Source organism: Myotis brandtii, unplaced genomic scaffold (genome assembly GCF_000412655.1).
Source record: "Myotis brandtii unplaced genomic scaffold, ASM41265v1 scaffold225, whole genome shotgun sequence".
NCBI classification, from domain to species: domain Eukaryota; kingdom Metazoa; phylum Chordata; class Mammalia; order Chiroptera; family Vespertilionidae; genus Myotis; species Myotis brandtii.
In genome coordinates, this window is record NW_005358435.1 from 1657111 (window position 1) to 1680780 (window position 23670).

General features: G+C 45.7%; 1 long non-coding RNA gene across 1 annotated transcript in view; it reads left to right on the forward strand.

Annotated features, from left to right (window-relative positions):
- The window catches only part of LOC106726087, a 21111-nt gene extending 6559 nt beyond the window's left edge, over positions 1-14552 (forward strand). Inside the window, exons 2-3 of the long non-coding RNA XR_001362096.1 lie at positions 8611-8722; positions 14110-14552. This is a non-coding gene — a long non-coding RNA (uncharacterized LOC106726087). The remainder of the gene's footprint in view (positions 1-8610; positions 8723-14109) is intronic.
- Positions 14553-23670: the final 9118 nt, after the last annotated feature.

Below are 23670 nucleotides of genomic sequence, written 5' to 3' on the forward strand. Positions count from 1 at the left end.
AATGACTCAGCCCTGGGGGGTGGGGGGTGAGGGGTAGGGGAGTGGAGACTCTAGCCCAGGGGCATGGAGTAGGCAGGCCTGGGAGAAGGGCAGGGAGTAGAGACTTCCTTTCATTCTTCTAGCTGACCACAGTTCTGTTTTCCTTGATTTCCCCACCATCACCCCCACCCCATTCTCTTCCATGGCCAAAGGAGCTCTGGGGAAAACAAAAACATAGCTGAGCCTCACTAGTCACAATACAAGAAGACACTGAAACTACCATAGCTCCCATTTATTGAGAATTTTCCTCACCATGCTACACATACAATAACCTACATAAATTATCACATATATGCGTGCACACACACACATCCTTAAAATAGAAGCAAGCACTGTATTAGCCCCATTTTATAAATGAACTAAGTACAGAGAGGTTAAGGAACTTGGCCAAGGTCAAGGTGGAGGAGGCCTGGGTTTGGATCCAGACAACCACGATGCAATCCATTGAAAGGGTTATCGAGTGGGAGGCATCATTAGAAATCTTTTTAAAGATGTGCATATTTGATTCAAAATATTTATGCATCTGGGAATATCTCAAGCCACCCATTCTTCTCATTTTATATATATATTTTAATACTAAACTATTGCACCAACAAAAATATCATTGTTGCGGTTCTTAAAAATAGCAGCACAGACAAGGATATTAACATCGCCCAAAGCTGCTTTGCAAGGAGTAATCGCTAATTACAAATAAAATTTAAAAGGAGAGGAGGGTGGCTGTTTGAGTAAACACAGTCCTAGACATGGGGTGTGTCGGGTAAAGGATTGAAATTCCACAGAAGTCTTTGCAGCGTGGCTGTGCAAGAACAGGGAGCCCTTAGCCTGCTATTTGATGTGTTATCACGTCCTCTTGTAATAAACGTTCAGATTCCTATTGGGCAAGCTCCTGGCCACGCTGCAAAAAGGCATTGTCCCCAGGACATACACTATTTAAATGTCAAATGCATGCCTAATGAACGGAAGCCCAGGGCTGGTAGAATTTTCTACAGAACTCGAGGGGTGATTTCATTTCCCTCCATCTCTTCAGAGTTCTGCAATTGGGTTTTGTCCACTTCCCCTGCCCCCAAGTCTGTCCGTCTTTCTCTCTGCAATCGGCTAGTGGCAGCTAGCCTACAAGATGCACCTCTGTGCTCTGGTTTGGTTTAAAAAGGCATTCGTCTTGGTTATGGGGAATAATCTATGCTAATGTGTGTTTTATTTCCAGCGAGTCTTATTGATCTGCACTTTCCATTCTTCCTTATTAATGTCCAGCAGCCCAACTTTTAAAGGGTCAGATTTCAAAGAGACTGCATCCTCTCCTTGGGACGTAGGCCCCCCTCATATTTCTGGAAACACAAGTAGGGTAACTGGTCCCTGATCCATATGCATGGATTGGTTCATGGGAACATCCCAAAGCCCTGGATGCCAAGGAGAATTTCTCAAAGGGCTATAAAGCCTTTATAGCCTACTAAGAGGCTGGGGGGGGGGGAAGTAGGGGGCAGAGAGGGGTCTCAAAACACTTTTTCTGAGTTGCAGGATCTCTGTGTTAGGTTTTAGGACTGCCTGATCCCAAGGCTGTCCTGCTGCTTATGGGAATTCTCAATGTCCTCCCTTCGGTGGCTGTTGCTAATGAGAGCAACGGAAACTTAGAAGCAAAAAAGATCATTCCAAGCTGTGAAGTTATCTTTTTAAAATAAATGTCATATTCTGGAATAATTTTCATGTAATAGAAAGGCTACCAAGATAGTATTGAGAGTTCCCACATACTCTTTACCCAGTTTCCCCTCCTTGTAGCATCTCACATACCAAGGGCCAAGGGACATGTGTCAAAATTGAGGAGCAGAGTGTCCACTGGTGTCCTGCTTCTGTCCAGGGTCCAATCCAGGAAACCACACTGCACTTTTACTGATTTTTTTTTAATTCTTATTTTGTTTTCATCTTGTTGACCTCACTACAGCATCGGGCTTTTTTCTTTCCTGCTTTTTGCATTGTTTTTGACGTTCCATTAAAACTCACAGAAGAGTAAACCTTCTGAAAGGAACCCTAGAATCTGTTTATTTCAGTATTTCTAAGTGGTGGTACCCTTCCCACTGGTGGTACAAACGAGATAATTTTAGGTGGCACACCAGTGAACATTTGTTGTTGAAGTAGTTATGTATATATTTTAGTGGCTTTTAGAAAAGCATATAACAAGCCAATAAGACCATTTTACGGCCATATTCCCAAGGACGGGACTAAATGTAAAAAGTGAATTGATATAAAGGCAGCTTAAGGGAGAGCATTGAGTGGTTGTGCAATGACTCACAGAGAAGTTAAATTCTGGGAGAGGGACGCTTTGAGGCCTGAAATTGGGACACGCTGGTCTCTTTCAAATACTTCCTTATGCACATGAGGAAACTGAGGCCAGGAGGGAGTGGCTTGAGCCCTACAGCTGCCCAGTCCACTTCATCGCTATCTCTTCCCTGGGCAGTGCCCGCCCCCCAGGCGGCCTTCGGGCCGAGCCAGGGCCGGTCCTGGGAGTCCTGTGCATCCAGCCAGGTGATGGTGCAGGGACGGGCTCCATGAGACTTGAGAGCAAGTCTGCCAGGGGCTTCGGGAAAGTTGTCCTTCATCTTAATAAAGGACTCAGTCATCAGTGTGGCCGGGATCGATCACCCGTGGCCCCTCCGCACAGAGGCGCGCCTCCGGCCCTGGACAAGGCAGCTTCTATCGCCCAGTCCACAGGGATCGCCGGGCAGGTGGCTGGGTGGAAGCCTCGGGAAAGTGTGTCAGATGCTACTCTCCACCTGGGAATGGGGGAGGTTACGAATCCATATACAGATTGGCCCGTATTAAAAAATACATGACAAAAAGATGAACCGAAAACTTTTAAGAACGAGTTAGGGATAAAGGGAGGGGCAGAAAGGGACAGAGGGGTCAGGCCAAAGCTTCTCTAAAAACTAATTCTGTTAGTTTTATTTCTGTCCCAGCTAAGTATGTTACACAACTAAAACTTAAATTTAACTTTGAGAAACACAACCCCCAGAATTTGAAAACAAACCTAACTATAGTATTCAGGGTTGTAAACCTCCCTTTGCCCACTCGGTAGCATAAGTACACAGAGAGCAAAGGTTTCAAGGGCCTTAAAAGACAATAACGTGAGTGTATGTCCTTGGTGGGGTGTATATGCCCCAAGGACAAAAAGAATTGCAAAAAAATGAATCTTAAAATCAGTTTTTCCATAATCACATTGTTGGTGGTCAGGTTGGTACTGCTATTCTAGAGCAGTTAAGTATAAGTTGTGGGATAAGCAAATATTTATGTCCTAGGTAAAGTCATTATGTTATGTTAAAAACAGCTTATAAAGAAAATTCATTGCAAATTAATATGTATCATTCTATAAAATACTAGAGAGGGTGAATCACTGGAACAAAAGTCACCCATAATCTTATCACGCAGAGATAACCAGTATTCACACTGCATATCTTCCCACTCAGTTTTCCATGCATAACTCTGTCCTTCTTTTACAAAAATGGCCTCATCCTGAATATATGTTCAATAACCCATGTTTCAATTTTTTTATTACTGCATGAAATTCTTTTCGGATTCCTAAGTGTTTTTCTGCATCCACTTGATCATAAACTGCATGAGAGTGGGCCTTGAACACTATTTCTTCAACCTTATTCAAGTACCCCATCTCAAATTTTACCATATATGCATAACACAGGTCAACTCTTTGATTTAATATTTTCCTCTAAAGTTACTCCCACTTTCTTCTCTTAGCCTAACCTTATGCTATTGTCTCCTTGGAATTATAGGCTTGAGAAACCAGTTGTATATGCTTCCAATAAGAGTTAATATAAATACGTAACTAATACAATGCAAATGTTCATCTGTGTGTGGTTGTCCGTCATCTTGTGTACAGCCAGAGGTGTGCGCACCACATTTGACAAAGTTCTACAGTATCATTTTTCAAGGCTAAATAGATTTTAGGTTTTTCTCATGATTGTGTGCATTCTATGAGTTTTAACGCACTTTGAGAGTTTGTGCAACCACCGCCCCAATCAGAATACAGAACAGTTCCCTCAGGCCCTAAATTCCCGCTGCCGCCCTTTGTAGACCTGGCCTCGGGATGCGTCTCCTACTGTTGGGTCATCAAGTTGTTTCCCAGTTTCCTCTTTGATGATTAACCCGCTTCCTTTCAGTATTGCTGTGTTTGAAGTCCTTTGGGACGGCTTCAGATGACCATCAATCTGGGGGTTTTAAGTCCTTATATAAATACCCAGACAAACATAACTCAGTTGGTTTTTCTTCTACTTTAATTCTCTGCCTCCCCCAAGACTTTATACATGTATTAATCATCACTGAGGATATTTTTTTCCATTGATTTCTTTTAGAGAGAGTGGAAGGGAGGGAGAGAGGGTGAGAAACATTGATGTGAGAGAGACACATCAATTTTGGTTGCCTGCCGGAGGTGCCCCAACCGAATCAGGGCTGGTAATTGTTTCTGGGCACAATTAAATGAAGACAAACTTTTAAAGATGGAGTGTCCCTGGACTTGGAATTCTCTCTAACATTTCATTAGTCCCTCTCCATCCTCTCATGGTCAGCAATCCGGCCCTTATGCTAACCATACCTCCCAGTACAAGGACCATCTCTCAGTAGCTGGTGCCCAAGAAAGACATGACGAATCAACCCCTGCACTCTTCAACTGTTCCCTGGTGTGCCTCGGAGCCCTTCTCCGCTTAGCTTTCCAGGCAGTTGGTCCGTGTTAGCATACCAATCGAAATGTATTTGCTATTCTAACTCAGTCTTGGGTTGAGGTTGAAATAATGTCTGCCTCCATCTTGACCTGCTGGGTCTCTAAGCCCACAAGTCTTCAGTCCTCACACCTGGGTTCACTTCTCCCCACTGACAGACCCTATTCTAATACTTACGTAGGGTGGGAAGAGGGTGTGACTAAAAAGGGGGTAGCGCCAAGTATTCTTTGGGGTGATGGAGGTGTTCTGAGTCCTGATTATAGTCATGATTACACAAATTGATACCTATGTCAAAACACATCAAACTATCCACCCCGCCCCAAAAGAAAAGTCCATTTAAAACATGCTAACACTGTTTTCTCTTAGCCTGACCTTATATATTGTCTCCTTGAAATGACAGGCTTGATGAACCGGTTGTGCATGCTTCCAATGTGAGTTAATATGAATACAAGTGAGAGTGGGTGCTGTGATTCCAGAGGTGATTCGAATGCGCTCTCATTTATAAACAAACAAAAAGTAGTGACCGACTTCCAACGTGGGTACCCCACCTCACCGCGCAGGGCACTTGGTATCCGTCTCCCATGAGTGAACTTATGTCCTGACACCACTGAGGCCGGAAGGTGTTAGTCAAGGCAAACGACTGTGTCTAGTGTGTCGCTTTCCCATCTGGGCTGTAGGTGTCCTCTTTTCCTGGCAAGCAGGTCCTTCACAGGGGGGAACTGGTACCTGCTTGGGGGCTCCATGCCTGCCGCATGGCTCGCTGAACTCTGCTCACAGAGGCCTCTCCTTCACGCCTTGGCTGCCTCTGGAACTTGCACCACCAGGGCCTGGAAGAGCTACCTCGCTCCGCTCCTCCTCACTTTTCCTGCTCTGAATCCTGCCCAGCTCCCAGCTCCCTTTCCGCCCTGGCCAACCCAGATGAAAAGATGACTCCCATTTGAATTCTCACAGCGCCTGCTCTGATCTCGACCTCAATCCAGCGAGGGAGGGCCAGTTCTTGGGGGAAGGATGCACCCACACGTAATTCCTTCCACATTCTCAGCACACAGCTCATGGTAATGAAGCTATTGCAATAGCCACATAGAGCCGTGGTTTCCACATGTGGTCCCAGCCGGCAGCACCTGTAAACTGGTTATAAATGCAAACTCTCAGGCCCCCCCAAGACTTACTGAGTCAGAAACTCTGGGGGTGCAGCTCAACGCTCAGTGTTGCACAAACTCTCCAAGTGGTTTGGCATTTTCTGAGGACACTAAATGTGGAGACCCACTGGCCTAAAGTACTGGTTCTCATCCTGATGGACCTGACAGTGGGGGTGGGGCCGGAGAGTCTCCATTTATAACCAGCGCCCAAGCCATGCAGGTGTCGCTGGTGCTGCTGGCCAGTGGACCACACGTCGAGTCCCTAGAGCAGGACCCCAGCTCTCTCTGAGGCTCATCTACCCGCCAGCTTCCCCTTCTCTCCTACCTACACCATCAAAAAGTACATCCCGCCAGCATTACCTTGAAAATACCCAGAGTCTGACCACTTACCTCGTCCACCACCCAATCCTAGCCACCATCCGTCACTCACCTGGATGACTGTGCTAGACTCCCACCTGGTGTGCATCCCACTAACGGCTTCTATGCGTCCCACTAACGACTACTTTCTGACAGCTGCCAGAGTAACCATCTTAAACGTTGGCTCAGCCCTGGCCGGTTTGGCTCAGTGGATAGAGCATCGGCCTGCGGACTGAGGGGGCCCAGGTTCAATTCCGGTCAAGGGCACATGCCTGGGTTGTGGGCTCGATCCCCAGTGGGGGGTGTGCAGGAGGCAGCCGATCAATGATTCTCTCTCATCATTGATGTTTCTATCTCTCTGTCCCTCTCCCTTCCTTTCTGAAATCAATTAAAAAAACACACACACACAAAAAACAATGTTGGCTCATATCATATCATATCATATCATATCATACACACACAAAAAAAATGTTGGCTCATATCATATCATATCATATCATATCATATCATATCATTCTCAGCTCAGTTCCCATCAATGGTCCTACCTAATCTCCAGCATCCCTCTCCCATCTTTCTGACCTAATTTCCTACCACTCTCTCGCCAGCCGTGCTGACCTAAACCACAAGCACATTCCTGCCACAGGACCCTCGCATGTTCTCTTTTCTCTCTCTTGAAAGGGCTTCCCCCACCACATTGCTCACTCTCTGACCACCGTATTTAATTAACACTGGCCCTCCTGCCACCCCCACCTCGTAGCACTGTCATTCCCCTGTATTAGTGATCTCTTATTCTGTAACAGACTGTCCCAAAACTTCATGGCACTGACCACAATAATGATTTATCATTCACTTGGTTTCACAGTGATGACTTTTCATCTCCATGTGTTGTGGGCCAACGATTCAGTCAGGGCACAGCAGGGCGGCTTGCCTCTGTCCTCACTGGTTGGCACCTCAGCTGGAAGACAAAAAGCCTGAGGACGGAGACCATCTGAACGCCCTTCACTCACATGCTGGCTGTCCCCTGAGAGCACAGCTGGCTGTCACCTGGAACCTTCAAGCACGACCTCCCCATATAGCCTGGGCCTCCTCTCAATATGGTGGCCGGATTCTAAGAGCAGGGCCCCCAAGAGCTAGAGAGAGCATCAGGCAGAAACTATGCCCATCACACCACTCTGCCACACGCTGTTTAGTAGATACGGGCAGGGCCCAGACATTTTCTTAGAGCTGCGTCGCTTCCTGCCATAATATGTATCTATTTCTGTGTGTGTTTGTTGTCCATTCTTGTCCAAATGTCAGCTCCTTAGAGCAGGGTCATAGCTGCCTTGATCACCCTCTTTGCTCGTGACCATGCCTGATGCGTAATAGGTGCTCAGGTATGTTTTCTGAGTGGGTCAATGACCCTGTAGCAATGCCTGTTTAATTTGGAAAACAACCAGACTGTTGGCTGGAAATTCAAAAAACCTGCAGAGGGAAACGAACAGTCTGAAGACAGAGAAGAAGACCTGAGAGGCTTCATGAAGCGATGCTCTGTAGCGGAGAATGGGACGTGGCTGATGCTCATGTGCCTTAGTGTCCCCTGGGATTATTCCTGATCTGTTGTTCAGCTGAGAGACTCTTCCCTTCCCAATGGGATGCTGTTTCCCAAGGGGGAGGCCTGAGTCTTAGGTTCTTGGTATTCCACTTAAAACTCAGTGGCTAGCCTGGCTGGCATGGCTCAGTGGTTGACTATCGGCCTAAGAACCAGGAGATCACGGTTCAATTCCCAGTCAGGGCATATACCCGGGTTGTGGGCTCGATCTCCAGTGTAGGGCGGGCAGGAGGCAGCCGATCCATGATTCTCTCTCATCATTGATGTTTCTATCTCTCCCTTCCTCTCTGAAATCAATAAAAATATATTTAAAAAAAAAACACTCAGTGGCTACCTGAGAAACAACAGATGTGATGGAATAGTATTAACAGCTATTGTTTATTGAGTGTGCGCTGGGTGCCAGGTACTGTGTGAAAACTCAGTGGCCTAACTGAGAGACAACAGATGTGATGGGATAATATTAACAGCTATTGTTTATTGAGTGTGCGCTGGGTGCCAGGTACTGTGTGAAACACTTGATGTGCGTTGCCTCTTGATCCTCAAAAGCAATTGCATCCATCTGATGATGGAGACACCGAGACCTAGGGAGATAAAGAGCAAGGGAATCCATGGAGGGGACTCAGCCCATCTCCACAGAGTGACTGGATTCCTGTTATCTGGTTATGCCTCATGTTGTGTTCAGCCGACCACTATATACTGTGTGGATATATATAATTGGAGTCTATGATTTGGAGGTAAATAAACTTATTATTCTGTCTTAAATTGACAGTTCCACATACGCCATATGCAGACTAAAGCAGAGGAAGACACATCACCCAGAGGTACCGAAATGGAGACAGATGGAGTCCCTTGGATGTCGAGGTGCCTCCTACGGGGGTTGGGTAAGTGTGTTTTACTATATATTAACACTGGGTAGCTGAGATGACGTTTTTGGAATTTTAGGAAGGAAGAAGGATATGTGTATCTCTGTGATTCGATGAGAATGGCAGCCATTGAAGTTGTGCAGTAAATTGCTCTTGTCTTCCCAGCAAGGTTGTCTCCCAAGGCCACCTAGCTTCCTTTGGAGACTCTCTTCCCACTCATGGGATCATGGGGAAGCTGCCAATCAAGATGCCTTATTATATATCCCATACCCACCACCCATAGATCAGCCAATGAGAGAACTCTGTTTCACCACCTACTACCAACACTGCCTTCCTGATTGGTTCAGAACTAAACAAGGGATCACGCTGAGCCAGTCAGAGCACTCCCTAGAACTCCTCAGCCAGAGTTAGCATGGAGAATAAATTTACCTTTAAAGGAAAACTGCCCTCGTCCTTGTGGCTCAGTTGGTTAGGCTCATTCCATGCCTCAGGAGGTTGCCAATTTGATTCCCAGTCTGTTTTTAATGTCTTTAGAAGATCATTGAAATACAGCATGGAAGGAGGGGGAAAAGAAATTTTCAGTGGAGAAATCTCACAAATACAACCTTGACCAGGTACTCTAAGTTAACATCAACAGTGATAAGTCATGTTGATAGTATGTACCCTTGAGATGATATGATATGAATGGCTTTACTTCTGTGGTCTTTCTTCCGCAAACATATGACATCAGACAAATCCCAGTGGAGTACATTCTATAAAATACTTGCCCTGACCGGTTTGGCTCAGTGGATAGAGCATTGGCCTGGGGACTGAAGGGTCCCGGGTTTGATTCCGGTCAAGGGCATGTACCTTGGTTGTGGGCACATCCCCAGTGGGGGGTGTGCAGGAGGCAGCTGATCGATGTTTCTCTCTCATCGATGTTTCTGGCTCTCTATCCCTCTCCCTTCCTCTCTGTAGAAAATCAATAAAATATATATTTTAAAAAAAATACTTGATCGGTACTCCTCAAAACTGTCAATTTCAAAAAACACGGACAGCCCGGCCAGTGTGGTTCAGTGGTTCAGCGTCTACCTATGAACCTAGAGGTCACAGTTCTATTCCCAGCATATGCCCTGGCTGTGGGCTCAATTCCCAGTAGGGGGCGTGCAGGACGCAGCCAATCAATGATTCTCTTTCATCAATGATGTTTCTATCTCTCCCTCTTCCTTCCTCTCTGAAATCAATAAATATTCTTTAAAAATTTTTTAAAGGAAATCTAATAAAGTATGCACTTTAATTACTAATAGTGTATCAATGTTGGTTCATTAATTGCAAGCAATGTACCATCCTACTGTAAAAGGTCAGTAATAGGGAGAACACGATATGGGAATGCTCAGTGCCATCTTCACAATTTTTTTCTTTAAACCTAAAACTGTTCTAAAATGAAGTTTATTTTTTTAAAAAATATAATTGACTATTTAAAGCAAAAAGAAAGTATTTTAGGATTTATAACATAAGTAGCAGTAAAAAGTCATGACAAATACAGCACAGGAGAATGAGGGGAAATGGAAATACTCCACCACAAGGCTTTCAGATCACATGTGAAGTGTTCTACTATCATTTGATGGTAGACTGTGATATTAAAGGTGCACATAATAGGCTCTAGAACAACTACTAAAAAATAAAAGGATAGCCCTAGCCGGTGTAGCTCAGTGGATAGAGTGTTGGCCCGTGGACGAAAGTGTCACGGGTTTGATTCTGGTCAAGGGCATGTACCTCAGTTGCAGGCCCATCCCCAGCCCCCGTTAGGGCACGTGCTGGAGGCAACCAATCGATGTATCTCTCTCACATTGATGTTTCTCTCTATGTGTTTGTCCCCCTCCACTCCACTCTCTCTAAAAATCAATGGGAAAATGTCCTCGGGTGAGGATTAAATCAATCAATCAATCAATCATAAAGGATATAGCTTAACAATTCAAGAGTAGATATAAAATGAAATCCTAAAAATAATTCAATTAACCCAAAGAAGGCAGGAAAAAGAAATAAAGAACAGATGAGGTAATAGAAAACAAAAAGCAAGATGGTAGATTTAGCTTTGACCGTATCAAAAATTACACAAGTGTAAATGACCTAAACATTCCAATTAAAAAGTCAGAAGTTATCAGGCTGCATAAAAAGGCAACAACCAACTATATGCTGTCTCCAAGAAACCCACTTTAAGTATAAAGACATATTAGAAGCAAAGACTAGAAAGAGATGCACCATGCAAATGCTACGCATAATACCGTGGAGTGGCTACACTAGCAGGGATAAAATGGGGTCAGTTCCCCAAATGATATAATCCTAAATGTGTATGTTCTTAATTACAGAGCTGAAAGAATTATTCGTGACATGGTATGGGAATAAAAACAAACAAATATGTGAATTGTTTGACACATGGACTGGGAGTTAACCCATGGGATAAATGCCTATAAATTGAATACTGGGTCAAAGTACACACTGATTTAAAAAAAAAAATTTAATATAATTTATTGATTTCAGAGAGGAAGGGAGAGGGAGAGAAAGATAGAAACATCAATGATGAGAGATAATCATTGATTGGCTGCCTCCTGCAAGTTGCCTATTGGGAATCTAGCCTGTAACCCGGGCATGTGCTCTTGACCAGGATCTAACCCAGGACCCTTCAATCCACAGGCTAACGCTCTATCCACTGAGCCAAACAGGCTAGGGCTGATTTAAACTTAATGAATACTGTCAAATTGCTCTCAATGACAAATAGTCAAGAAAAGGAGCAGCTCTGGCTGGTTAGTTCAGTAGTTACAGCATCAGCCTGAGGACCACAGGTTCTCATGTTTGATTCCTATTCAAGGGTACATACCTCATACCTCTGTTGAAGGTTTAATCCCTTGCCTCAGTGGGGGCTCATATTCAAGAGGACCAATTGATGTGTCTCTCTCATATAGATGTTTCTCTCTCTCTCTCCCTCCTGCCTCCCTTCCACTCTCTGAAAATCAATGGGGAAAAATCCTAGAGTGAGGATTAAAAAGAGGAAGAAAGAAAAGGAACAATTGCTGTGAACAAATAACTCGTAAGAAAAAGAATAATAGCTAAGATGTTTTTGAGCACCTACTGTGTGCCAGGCTCTTCCTGTTTATTAATTTTACTCTCATCAGAGAGGCACCCTGCTTCTCTCCCATTTTATAGAAGAAAATTGATGGGGAAAAATCCTAGGGTGAGGATTAAAAAGAGGAAGAAAGAAAAGGAACAATTGCTGTGAACAAATAACTCGTAAGAAAAAGAATAATAGCTAAGATGTTTTTGAGCACCTACTGTGTGCCAGGCTCTTCCTGTTTATTAATTTTACTCTCATCAGAGAGGCACCCTGCTTCTCTCCCATTTTATAGAAGACTGTTGGAGTAGATGGTTATAAAGGGAACTGTGGATGCAGGGAGGGCACACTCCAAATTATGATTCTCCCAAATCCGGGAAATCTTCACTTACACACATTTTAATTTTTCCTGCGTGATTGGGTAGCTTAAAATGGAGACGATGCCCTAGCTGGTTTGGCTCAGTGGATAGAGCGTCGGCCTGTGAACTGAAGGGTCCCAGGTTCGATTCTGGTCAAGGGCACATGCTTGGGTTGCAGGCTCAATCCCCAGGAGGGAATATACAGGAAGCAGCCCATCGATGATCCTCTCTCATTATTGATGTTTCTATCTCGCTCCCTTTCATTTCTTCTCTGAAATCAATAAAAACGTATTTTTTTTAAAAATGGAGACGAGAGGCCCTGGCCCGGTAGCTCAGTTGGTTAGAGCGTCGTCCTGATATGCCAAGGTTTCAGGTTCCATCTCCAGTCAGGGCACATACAAGCGTCAACCCATGGATGCATAAATAAGGGGAACAACAAATCGATGTTTCTCTAAACTCAATAAATTTTAAAAAATTAAAAATAAATAAAAATGGAGACTAGAGTAGCCAATTCATCTTCTGTGTTTCCCTCTCCTGTAAGATCTCTTTGCTATTTTAGCTCCAGAGGCTGGAAACTGCATTCCAATGAAGTCTCTTTATGGACACTGACGTGTGGATTGACAGAGTTTCCTGGCATCATGAAATAATCTTTTTTTTGGTGGTTTCTCAACCATTAGCCAGAAACAAGTGCTTCACCGTTTTTGTGTGGGCACTCCACACGAATTGAACACTGGGCCCTCCCTTTTAAAGGTATTCAATTCTCTGAGTACCCCCCTTCGCCCCCCCCCCCCAGCTTAACTTGTTTCCTTCCATTGTGAAAAGAAAATTCCATGAATGCAGAAGCTGAGACACATGAATTTTTGTTTCTTCTCAAGGTGCTTACCTAAGATGAGCTTTGTGAGTGGAATGCAAAGAGCCATCGAAAGGAATCTCAATCGCATTAGAGCTGATAAGCAGTTATCAGATGGTTGGACTGATCGGCTGGTTAAGTATTTTCCTAAGGAAGCCAAACTCCATAGTGCCTTCGGAGCGGCTTCCCAACTAACCGGGTGTGGCCTGCTAACTTTTGCTTCCATTTTTTTATACTCATATTTTTTTTTCTATCAGCCGCAGCCAAGGCAGGTTTTAACTTTACAAAATTAAAGGGCTGGGAGGTGTCCCTATTCTGTTGCCCACCAAGGCAATCCCTAAACCGCTGAGTGTGATCCCTACTGTAAACACGGGCTCATCTGTTTTCTAGAATGAGGGTTTGGGACAAAGTGAGGTTATTTGCGGAGGTTTCTTCCAAGATACAATCTGCCATTTCTCAAGGTAAAATTCCAAGGCAGATTGCGAGCCACGGCTGATGGGTGCCCCCGAAGTGAAAATTCTTGTGGACTTAAATCAAACAACAAGTCACAACCGCCCCGAAGGCATACTCATCATTTTTCATCAACTTTTTTTTTCCTTCCCGGCGAAAGACATTCTCAGAATTTGAAAAAGCCTATTCACTGGACAAGTCGTAATATTCATCATAATTATAAAAACGACAGGGTTTTAAAAGCCAGATGCCAGCCCAGTGAGAAAGCGCTCGCTAGGACTTGGGGCGGGAGGAGCCGGGGAGATTTCACATCTCAAAGGAAGGGTAACTGGCAGGGAGATTCTGACTCCAATTATAAAGCAAAGACAAAATCCCTCGAATCCTTTCAATTCATCCATCTTCTCCGGCCAAATTGTGTTCTTTCTCCTCCCCGCCCCCGCTCACATTTCCATAAACAATATGGCTACGGGCTGAGCCCCTCGGCCAGCAAATAAAGGCGCAGGGCTAAGTAAATTTGCTTCCCAGCAATTATTTTTGTGAGGTCACGGAGTTAAGCATTAAAAGAAAACTGCTGCGACCGAGGGTATTCAGTAACTGTATGATTTGTGCTGCAAAACTGACAAAAGAACTCAGCCCCCCTTTTACTTTATACCCACAGAAATCATTGACCACGGGCCTTTGTTCCCTAAATTCACCTAAGAGGAGTCTTTCACTCGAACGCCCCTGCATGGCCGCTAATCCCCGCCTGCCGCCGCTTCCCAAGGAAAGTCCATTTGATCTGAGTCTACGCCTGCAAATTATCAGGATAATTATGATCTTTTTTAAAAAATGAAAGGAAAGATATAAAGAAACCTCCACCAAGATCTTTAGCATCCAGAGCAGGAATTAGCAAACTCTTCCTGAAAAGGGGCAAAGAGTGAGTATTTTCATCTTTCTGGGCCTCACGTAATGGATTGCTCAGCTCCATGCTGTGGAATGAAAGCAGACAAGGACATCACTTAGTAAGTGATAGTGACAGCTGGGTTCCAATAGAACTCTCTTTATGGACACCGAAACCTGAATGTATGTAACTTGCACGTGTCATAAAAACAATACTCTTTCGATTGCTTCTCAACCATTTAAAAATGTAAAAACCATTCTTAGCTCCGGGCAGAGTTGGCCTGGGAACTGTAGCCGGCCTTGGAAAAAAACCCTTCTTGGTCTGAGGTGTGTGGATTATATCCCATGGGTCTCCCCACACTCACAGGGCAGTATGGAGGCTTGAAAACACAACCAGACGATGATTTCTGGATTGTAATATCCTATCCCAAATACAACGAGGAATCCCAGGAATCTGAGGCAGAAACTGGACTTCATGCCACATATTCTGAAAAATGCTCATCAGGCTGGTGATTGTACTAGTAGATGAACCCATTCAAATCCTAGGAAAGTCAGCATTCTGGTCGGACAGGGAAAACTCACCCAAGGCCTTCCTTGCACATGTTTCTCATCCTCAGCCTTCCTGACATTGGGGCCAGGTAATTCTCTGTTGTGGCGCTGCCGTGGGCACTTAGGGTTTGTTTAGCAGCATCGCTGGCCTCCACCCACGAGGTGCTAGTTGCATCCCCCAAGTTGTGACAACCCAAAACATGTGCACGCATTGGCCCCGTGGGGGACAAAATCATCTCCAGTTGAGAATCACTGACCGAATGAGTTCTCTCAATAGAACTTTCAGTGATAATGGAAATGTTTTATAACAGGACTGTCTACAAACTATTAGCCACTCATCAGTACTAAGTACTTGAAATGTGCTAAGGTGCCTGAGGAGCTGAATTTTAAATTTTATTTAACTTTAATTGCTTGAAAGTTAAATTTAAGTAGCCACATGTAGCTGGTGGCTACCATACTGAATGGTGCTGCTTTAAATTATTTTATTTTTATTTATTGATTTGAGAGAGAGAGGAACTTTAAACTATTTTATTTATTGATTTGAGAGAGAGAGGAAGAAAGACAGAGAGAGAGACATTTTTGGCCAGCTGGTGTGGCTCAGGTTGAGTGTCGACCTATGAACCAGGAGGTCACGCTTCAATTCTCGGTCAGGGCATGATCCCCAGTGTGGGGCATGCAGGAGGCAGCTGATCACTGATTCTCTCTCATCATTGATGTTTCTATCTCTCTTTTCCTCTCTGAATCAATAAAAATATATCTACACTAATAAAAGAGAAAGATGCAAATTGACCATACCTTTGCGACACCCACCAGCCAATCAGGAGTGAGTATGCAAATTAACCCAACAAAGATGGTGGGTTAATTTGCATACGCAGGCGCTGAGCGGCCAGGGACGGGGTGGGACACTTGCATCGTCGCTATGGCAATGACTCAGGCGTTCTGCACCACCCAGCAGCTCCGGGCCTCTAGGCAGCATGGGAAGGCAGAAAGGCAGCTATGGGCGGGAACAAAGGCAGAAAGGCAGCTCTGGGCTGGAATAAAGGCGGAAAGGCAGCTCTGGCCAGAGCGAAGGCGGTGCCAGCAGCCAGGGGAAGGAAGGCCCATTCTTGCACGAATCTTCATGAATCGGGCCTCTAGTATATATATAAAAGACATTGTTATTCCACTTATTCATGCATTCATTGGTTGCTTCTTATATGTGTCCTGACAGGGGAATGAACCTGAAACTTTGGCATACTGGGATGAAGCTCTAACCAACTGAGCTACCTGGCCAGGACCTTGAGTCTTATTACTTTAGAAGCCTCATAGAAATGGAATTATTCAATATTTGTTTTTTTGTGATTGGCTTATTTCACTTAGCATAATGCCCTCTAAGTTTATCCATGTTGTAGCATATGACAAAATTTCTTACTTTTTAAAGGCTGAATAATATTCCAGTGTATGTATTTACACGTTCTTTATCCATTCATCCCTTGATAAACATTTAGGTTGCTTCTACTTACTGGCTACTGTGAATAATGTGGCAATGAGCATGGGTGTGTGAGCATCTCTTCGAGATGCTATTTTTAGTTCTTTAGGATAAATACCCAGAAGTGAGATCACTGAATCATATGATAGTTCTATTTTTAATTTTTTGAGGAGCTGCCATACTCTTTTCCATAGTGGCTATACCATTTTGCAATCTCACCAGTAGTGTATAAGGACTTCAATTTCTCAACATTTGTTATTTTCTGTTGGGATTGGGGGTGATAGTGGCCAATATAATGAGTATGCAATATATTTCTGTGGTTTTGACTTGCATTTTTCTGATGATTAGTGATGTTGAGCATCTTTTCATAGGTTTGTGGACCTTTATATGTCTTCCTTGGATAAATTTCTACTCAAGTCCTTTGCCCATTTTTTTAACCAGTTTATTCATTATATATTCTGGATATTAAGCCGTTATCCAGTATACTAGAGGCCCAGTGCACAAATTTGTGCATCAGGGCAGATCGGGGCTGGGCCTGTCAGGAGGAGGAGACAGCGGGAAGTTGGCTAGCCGGCCCACCCCGACTGGGGCCCGATCAGGGCCGGGCCAGCTGGGGGGAGGGGCTGTAGGCAATTATCCAGCGGACTCCACCTCCAATTGGGATGGGGGAGCCGATTGGGGGCAGGGCCTGCTGTGGGGAGGGGCTGTGGGCAGTGGGCCAGCCAGCCCCGCCCCCAAATGGGGTCAGGGGGACGATCAGGGGTCAGTGGCTGAGGGAGGGGCCGGGGGAGGTTGGCCGACCAGCCCCACCCCCGTTGGAGCTGACTGAGGGGTGGGGCCCTGGGCCAATGGGGGTGATGGAAGCCCATCAGGGGTGGGGCTGTCTGGGGGGAGGGGCCACAGGTGGTTGACTGGCCAGCCTGTCCCTGATTGAGGAGGGGGTGCCGATCTGGGGTGGGGCTGGGCAGGGAGAGGGGCAGGAGGTTGGCTGGCCGGCCCACCCCCTAATCGGGCCAGTTTGCTGGCCACAGTGGGCGTCATAGCAACCAGTTGTTCCAGTCATTGCGGCATTCCGGTCGCTGGCTTTTTATATATATAGATGATTTGCAAATATTTTATGGCTAGATGTTCAGCAAGCAGTGAAATGATCAGATTGGTGGTTTACAAAGATGATTTGTACCAGTTCATTCATCCTTTGTTGTTTATAAAAGGACAGAGTTGATTATGGTACCTATGGATTTCTTTGTATGTTCAATTCATCAACTAGGAATGCTATGGTTTTTAAGAATATTAGCAGTGGCTAGAATAATGATACATTTAAAGGTATATGTCACCATATGTTAGACACTGTCTTAGCATTTTATGTACTTTAAACTCATTTAATCCTTCTGTGATTACTACCATCCATCCAATTTTATAAATGCAGAAGCTAAAGTATAGAGAATTTATGTACCTTGCCCAAGATCACACAGCTAGTAACTAATGGAGCTCAGGTTTGAACCCAGGCTTCTTGTTCTCAAGTCTGAGTATTTAACTTACCACAGCACTACAGTGCGTCTCTGGGGCAGCTGGCGATCTTTCTTCCTATCTGAAATCTCTTTCCTAGTGTGTGACCCAAGGTAGACTCTCAGCCTCATCATTCTAAAATCAGGTTGTTTAATTAGATCGATTCCCTTTCCTTCTAAAAAATCTGTGATGTTTTGGCCACATCTCCCTTACCAGGCATTTAGAAACGGCTTTCCAACTCACCGTCTCATTTAAATCCTCCCAGGGAGGCAGCTTTACTTTGAGTGATTTGGGGGACAGATTTTGCAGTCACTCGTTCCTGGGTTCAAATCCCAGCTCTGCCATTTGGAGCCTGTGTGACCGTGGGTAATCACTTCACCCCTCTTAGGCCCGGGAGCCTCACCCATTACATGGGCGCGCTTAACTGACATAATGCATTCACTCACAGCACCTCGCTCATAGTTTACACCCAATTAAATAACTGTCAGTCACCATAAAAATAAATAATAATTTAAAAGTCAGCCACATAGGTATCACATTAGGAAATCTGAGGTCAGCGACAACGAGTGACAGGATGGGCTCAGGACCACATGGTTGCTAAGTGTCAGACTGGGACTTCACTCTGGCCTTGTAGCACTAAGTCTTGCGGTTGTTTCTCCCATATCTCCCCAGAGGACCTAGGAACCAAACAGACTTCACGTATGAATTACTTATCCAATCGAATTCTGGATCAACCATAACATCTTGCATGGAAAATATATAATTCATACACTTTTCTTGTTCTTCATATTTCATTCAAGGGAAATATACATGTGCAAGTTAAATATAAATTGCATGCCATTAAAAGGAACTATGAAAATCAAATAGGGATTGTGTAAAATGCTGATATTACAACTTAATGGCAGTGAAAGATGACAAGCTAAGATTTTTTCATTATAAGATATTTTTATTGAGCTAGAAATGACATACAACAATGTGTAGGCTTTGGGTGTGCAGCCTGCTGGTGTTATACATTTACATATTGCAATATGGTTACTGCCATAGCTTTTGCTTACACCTCAGTCACACCACATAATTATCCTTTCTTTTTTGTGGTGAGAACATTGAAGACCTAATCCCTTAGGAATTTAGAAGTACACAATGTAGGGTTGTTGACCAGTTGTGAGATTGACCAAATAAAATCAGGAAGGGTCCCTATAAATTGTGACATATGGGTTCCCCTTTATTTTTTAAATATATTTTTATTGATTTCAGAGAGGAAGGGAGGAGAGAGATAGAAACATTAGAAACATCAGTGATGATGAGAGAGAATCATTGATCGGCTGCCTCCTGCACGCCCCCTACTGGGGATCGAGCCTGCAACCCAGGTATGTGCCCTTGACCAGATTCGAACCTGGAACCCTTCAGTCTGCAAGCTGACACTCTATCCACTGATCCAAACCGGCCAGGGCGGGCTTTCCTTTAAAAGAAACAATTCCCAAATGAGAAAGACATGAAGGATTCAATTATTTCCTTTTTTCTTCAAATTATAGATTCCATGAAATCTGAAGTGTCTGCCCTCATCGCAGAGGCTGGTACGCTTTCCATCACTAATAGAAAAACCCTCAGTCTTACATGAGGCCTATTTGAGGAAGAATGTTGACTGATTAGTAAAATACTATTGCATTTATTTGTCAAGGAACCCTTCTCCCTGCTGAGCGGCAAAAAGTTGTAACTTTTTTTTTTTAGCAGCATCACTGATAAATTCCTCACCAGCCAGGAGGGCAGTGCCTACAGGTCGTCTCTGGAAGCTTTCTACCCGATGCAGGGAGCCCCTTTCCTGCGGGGACCCTCCCGGTTCCCAGCCCAGGACACTGAGTGAAGTTGAATTCAGTTGGTGGCTGGGGCCGCTCGGGCGCATAAATTGCAGGAAGCGGCCCCAGAACTAAAGATGCTCCCTCCAGAGCTTTGTCAGGAAGGGGTGGTGTCCCAGATCATAAACGCCCTGCAGCTTTTCAGGAGTTTACAGCCCCCAGGCCTCCCCCACAATAGGCTGCAGGATGACTCTTAACACCTCGTTAAGGTTGTTTTTACCCAATGCTAATGATAAAAAGGAGCCCTAGGAGCCGGCTCGTTTTCACTCTGAATCCTCTCCTCTGGAATAAAAAAAAAAAAGTCATAAAAGGGAAATACAATAGAGAGCCTACTTCTTGGGGAGGCTCGTTAACATGTTCAGGTGGACAAGGAGTAGGGGAAGTCAAGGCTGGGCCCAGGGGCGGGGAGCCGGCTTCCGCTCCTGGCTGGGCCTGCAATCCCCACATCACCAAGTAGGAAATGTTATTTTCAACTTTCTCTTTCTGATCACAACACAGCTTTGGCACGGGGGCCTTTCCCTGCCCGTCTCCGCAGCCCTCCTCGCCGTCTGTGGCAGCGATTTGCCGCTGTGCCTCGAGGTTTTTTAAAATACGCGGTTCTGGACTATTTAGTCAGGGCCACTGACCCCTTTTCTCTTATCAGTGGTTCTCAACCTTCTGGTCCTTTAAATACAGTTCCTCATGTTGTGACCCAACCATAAAATTATTTTCGTTGCTACTTCATAACTGTCATGTTGCTACTGTTATGAATCGTAATGTAAATATCTGATATGCAGGATGGTCTTAGGCGACCCCTGTGAAAGGGTCGTTCGACCGCCAAAGGGGTCGCGACCCACAGGTTGAGAACCGCTGTCTTAGATTGTCAAATTAAAAAAAAATGATAACAGCCAACACAACAATAACTATCCAGTGTGAATGAATCAAAATTATACCTTTTGTGGGGAGCGGGGTTCAGATTGGCCAAAATATATTTTTGGTGTGCGCAGAATTTTAGTGATTAGTTTATGTGTGCCATGAGATGAAAAAGGTTGAAAATCGCTGGTCTATGGTATCTATTAGGACCAAAACTCGGTGCCCGCCCGGTCTCCTAGTCTGTAAACTAAGACCGGGAGTGGCAGCAGCTACCTCTGGGGTGGTTCTGAAGATTGAATGAGAGGATGCCAGGAATGTTTTGCATAGGACCAAGCAGACAGAAAACCCTCAGTGAATGGCACTTAGTATTCATTCATTCGCCCATCCATCCATTCATTCATACATTCACTCAACAAATATTCCCTGGGCACCTGTTTTGTGCCCAGCACTGTTCCAGCATCAAACAGACACAAAGTCGGCTCCCTCCAGGCTGACCTTTCAGTACTGGTTCTCCCGGGTGCAGGAAGGTAAGGGCAGAATGCAGAATCACTACTCCGCTTCTTCAAGGTGTGTGACTATAGGTGAATCCCTCAAGCTCTGGGGTGAGAGGGTCCTTCAGGCCTCTTCTTGGTTTAGAACCGAATCTCTCAGCCTCAGCACTACGGACATTTGCGTCCTGATAATTCTTTGTTGGTGGAGAGGGGGCTGCTCGGTGCATTGGAGGATGTTTAGCAGCATCCTCCACCCACTAGATGCCAGTAGCACCCCCAAGTTGTGGCAACAAAAAATGTCCCAGACATCGCCCCGGGTTGACAACCACTGCTCTAGATGCATGGAAGTTCCCCACACCTCAGCTTCCTCTCTGAGCTGGAATAACAGCTTTATCTATTGCACAGATAGTTAGACATGAGACGTGAGTGAAATAAGGCCCTGCCAGGCACGCAGTAGCCTCCATAAAAGTGATCGACGAGCCGGTTGATGCTTTCCCTCCTCCTCCGGGGAGAACGTGGGTGAAGCCAGGGTTTCCCGTTGGCCACAGGTGCTCTGCTCTGATAGGTCCTGGATTTGGCGGGGAAATCTCACCTGTGAGACATGAGTGAAATAAGGCCCTGCCAGGCACGCAGTAAGCCTCCATAAAAGTGATCGACGAGCTGGTCGATGCTTTCCCTCCTCCTCTGGGGAGAACGTGGGTGAAGCCAGGGTTTCCCGTTGGCCACAGGTGCTCTGCTCTGATAGGTCCTGGATTTGGCGGGGAAATCTCACCTCATCCTGTCTTGGGGGCTCCTCGGTGGTGAAGGGTTTGGGCAGCCACAGCCAATGAGCATCTGTGAGTGATTAATTGACCGTCCTTCCAACATGGCCTTTGCCAATGAAATGGTCCAGACCGTTATAGACAATGGGACTTGACTTTTTAACACGCAATTCAGCCGGAAGTCCTACCCCTCTCGGGGCAGCCACCTACTCTCTGGGGAAGGAAAGCAGGCTTGCTTCTTGTGGGAAGCTTCTAGAAACCCCAGAAATTCCCATTTGTTCAGGAGGCAGAGTAAGAAAGAAGAAGGAGTAGAACAGTTCAGAGCATGGGCTGTAGAGACGCAGCCACTGGCAGAGAGGATGGCCCTGGGCAAGTCACTTCAGCTTCCTGGGCCTGTTTCGTCACCTGTCTGTCACCTGCCGTCACCTGTCCGACAGGAACAATCATGACACCGCCCCCATTTGGTTGTGGGGATTAAAGGAGCAGAAGTGAGTGAAGAGGATCTTGCCCGAGCATCTGGAGAGAGAGCTCAATATGGAAAAAGCCTGCCCCTCTGAGCCACAGGCTCTGCTTATCACCAACGTCCAGGGGACACAGGGTGACCACTCGTCCGGGTGTGCCTGGGACTTAGCCCTGAACGACTGGAGTCTCAGGAAATCCTGCAAACAGGGATGCTTGGCCACCCAAGGAATGACGTTGGACGTGATTTTCCGGTTCAGTGTCCTGGTGGAGAGCCCAGGAGGGTAAATGGAACGGGCTGGTGGTTCGGAGAAAGCGGGGGGCCCCGCCACATGGGCCGCTCGGGAGAGTATGTTCTGTGGGCCAGCAGGTTTACGAGCGCTCTCCGTGAAGGTTTAATGGTCCGGTGATTTATCCTATCTGCGCAGTCATTGCTCTAAGGAGAAACCTGCTTCTCCGAGCTTCTGCTTTCCTTTACCATCAAACCTTTCATCTTCCAGAGTCGTCTCCATCCCCCATAAATAACCTCATTACGGCCACACAAAGCCAGGGCCCCCGCCTGCAAGACTGGACTCCCCAAATCGTGGTTTCATAAACCAGTTTGACCAGAACATGGGACACTTAATAGGACCTACTGGGGATGTTTACATGGGTGGAAGGATGGGGGCGGGGGAGGGGGTCTGTGAAATGATAAGCTTGGAATCACAGTTATCCACTCAGTTACCCTCCCCTGGACATCTCTGTGTGCTTAAAGCACAAGCATGTCTTCCCACGGCGGAAACCCTATAACACGAGGTGGACAGTCATAATGTCCACTAGGACTTTCCACGCTGAGGGAAGTGTTCTGTGGTCTGACTGTCCAGTATGGTGGCAGCCAGCCCCTAGGGACCATTGGTGCCTGAAATGGTGCTGGGGTGACCAGCTTCTCCTCCCCAGACCTCAGGAGGTGATCACATTTGGAACCCAGCAGGCAGTGTCCTGTAAGAAGAGAAGAAACACAGACAGAAGAGGAGACCACCACGTGGAGACAGAGGCGGAGATCGGAGTGGTGTCGCTGGAAGCCACAGGGCAGCGGAACTACCAAGAGCCCCAGAATCTGGAAGAGGCAGGCGGGGTCCTCCCTGGACTCTCAGCGCCTGGCCTGCTGACACCGTGATTCTGGACGTCCAGCCGCCAGAACCGTGGGGATAAATCTCTGCTGTTCTAAACCACCCCGTTTGTGGTCACTGATCACCGTGGCCCTAGGAAACTAATATGCCCTCAGAAGCTTCGATCACTTGGCCCTCTCACCATCCAACCTGTGAGACCTTAAGTCTATATCCTCGCCAACGCTAAATGGTTTCTCTCTTTAAAAAAAATTTTTTTTGTTCTTTTGCAATAAATTGTAGAAAAGTTGCAAAG